This window comes from Anopheles ziemanni, assembly GCF_943734765.1.
Source record: "Anopheles ziemanni chromosome X unlocalized genomic scaffold, idAnoZiCoDA_A2_x.2 X_unloc_12, whole genome shotgun sequence".
NCBI classification, from domain to species: domain Eukaryota; kingdom Metazoa; phylum Arthropoda; class Insecta; order Diptera; family Culicidae; genus Anopheles; species Anopheles ziemanni.
In genome coordinates, this window is record NW_026689730.1 from 107,501 (window position 1) to 110,107 (window position 2,607).

Below are 2,607 nucleotides of genomic sequence, written 5' to 3' on the forward strand. Positions count from 1 at the left end.
CATGAGCCGAGTGATCCACTGCCGAGGGTGACTAACTTGCGTAAGCCGCCGCTGTGCGCGTATACCCGTTCCCCGTAGGGAGGAGCAAGCCGCCGCTTAGAGACGAAGCATAAAGTGTCCTCATTCCACATAGGGCAAGCTGGATGAATCCATTTTACCCAGGACGGCCGAAGCGGCGTGGACCAGGGGAGAACTGAACCTTATACTTCACACCACAGTAAGTCTACGTGTCCTCTTCCACATAGGGCAAGCTAGAACTAACTATCTTACCCAGGACTGCCGAAGCAGCGTGGACCAGGGGAGGAACACACTTTTCATGGAAACGTAAGGCATCCATGACTGCCATAACGTAAGCCGCCGCTGTGCGCGTATACCCGTTCCCCGTAGGGAGGAGCAAGCCGCCGCTTAGAGACGAAGCATAAAGTGTCCTCATTCCACATAGGGCAAGCTGGATGAATCCATTTTACCCAGGACGGCCGAAGCGGCGTGGACCAGGGTAGAACTGAACCTTATACTTCACACCACAGTAAGTCTACGTGTCCTCTTCCACATAGGGCAAGCTAGAACTAACTATCTTACCCAGGACTGCCGAAGCAGCGTGGACCAGGGGAGGAACACACTTTTCATAGAAACGTAAGGCATCCATGACTGCCATAGTGCGTAAGCCGCCGCTGTGCGCGTAAACCCGTTCCCCGTAGGGAGGAGTCAAGCCGCCGCTTAGAGACGAAGTATTAAGTGTCCTCTTCCACATAGGGCAAGCTAGAATGAACTATCTTACCCAGGACCGCCGAAGCAGCGTGGACCAGGGGAGAACTGAACTTTATACTTCACACCACAGTATTGAGTAATGTGCCCTCTTCCACATAGGGCAAGCTAGAATGAACTATCTTACCCAGGACCGCCGAAGCGGCGTGGACCAGTGGAGGACTACACAATTAAGAGGTTTGATATCGACTTGTGTGTTTCAATAGGGTACCGATGGTATGTTTTGAACCGATTTGATTTAGCCATTCTGAAGTCATCACTTGGTTGAAGCGCTGAACTAGGGAGGGGCATCGTTTACATTACTTGTATATATATTGGTTTTCGCATGCTCTACTAGGTTAATGTCATAGGGTTGGCTATCGAGCATGCCCAAGTGATGACTTGATTGTGTGCTTGCTTGAATTCTTCACATTTCATACCATCGGTGAGTTGTCGAATCATTCCTCGATCATAACCTTCGTTCTTGGTTCATGTATGCTCTCTTCCACATAGGGCAAGCTAGAATTAACTATCTTACCCAGGACCGCCGAAGCAGCGTGGACCAGGGGAGAACTATACTTTGTCTTGTATGCCCTCTTCCACATAGGGCAAGCTAGAATTAACTATCTTACCCAGGACTGCAAAGCAGCGTGGACCAGTGGAGGACTATACTTTGCTCATTACACCACAGTATTAAGTATGGTGTCCTCTTCCACATAGGGCAAGCTAGAACTAACTATCTTACCCAGGACCGCCGAAGCAGTGTGGACCAGGGGAGGACTATACTTTATACTTCACACACTAGCCATATTGAAGTCATCACTTGGTTGAAGCACTGAACTAGGGCGAGTCTATCGTTTACTTTGCATTGGGATAATACGCTGCATGCTCTCTTAGGTTAATGTCATGTGGTTGGCTATAGAGCATGCCCAAGTGATGACTTTGTTTAAAGCTCAACAGGTAGAGTATTATGTCCTCTTCCACATAGGGCAAGCTAGAATTAACTATCTTACCCAGGACCGCCGGAGCAGCGTGGACCAGGGGAGAACTATACTTTGTCTTGTATGCCCTCTTCCACATAGGGCAAGCTAGAATTAACTATCTTACCCAGGACTGCAAAGCAGCGTGGACCAGTGGAGGACTATACTTTGTTCATTACACCACAGTATTAAGTATGGTGTCCTCTTCCACATAGGGCAAGCTAGAACTAACTATCTTACCCAGGACCGCCGAAGCAGTGTGGACCAGGGGAGGACTATACTTTATACTTCACACACTAGCCATACTGAAGTCATCACTTGGTTGAAGCGCTGAACTACGGCGGGGTAATCGTTTACAGGTTATAATCATATAGCTGCATGCTCATTAGTAGATAATGGAATATTGTATGGCAATATGAGCATGCCCAAGTGATGACTTTGTTTCAAGCTCAACAGGTAGGGTATTGAGTCCTCTTCCACATAGGGCAAGCTAGAATGAACTATCTTACCCAGGACCGCCGGAGCAGCGTGGACCAGTGGAGGACTCTATACTTTATACTTCACACCACAGTATTGAGTACGACTTGCATAAAGCCCCTAATGAGAACCACGAGGGCTCTCTCAATGTAGAACCACGAGGGCTCTAGTACCGATTCTCTCGGTACGGCTTGGTCCGTGTTCCTTTATGCTTGTACTCTAAGTATTAAGTATTGTGTCCTCTTCCACATAGGGCAAGCTAGAACTAACTATCTTACCCAGGACCGCCGAAGCAGTGTGGACCAGGGGAGGACTATACTTTATACTTCACACACTAGCCATACTGAAGTCATCACTTGGTGGGGGTGAACTACGGCGGTATCTATCGTTTTGGTTCGGTCTATAT

At 48.3% G+C, this 2,607-nt stretch overlaps 1 non-coding gene across 1 annotated transcript in view; it reads right to left on the minus strand.

Moving 5' to 3' along the window:
* The window catches only part of LOC131291648 (5.8S ribosomal RNA), a 155-nt gene extending 125 nt beyond the window's left edge, over positions 1–30 (minus strand). The window contains exon 1 of the ribosomal RNA XR_009189426.1: positions 1–30. This exon is cut by the window's left edge and continues 125 nt beyond it. This is a non-coding gene — a ribosomal RNA (5.8S ribosomal RNA).
* Positions 31–2,607: the final 2,577 nt, after the last annotated feature.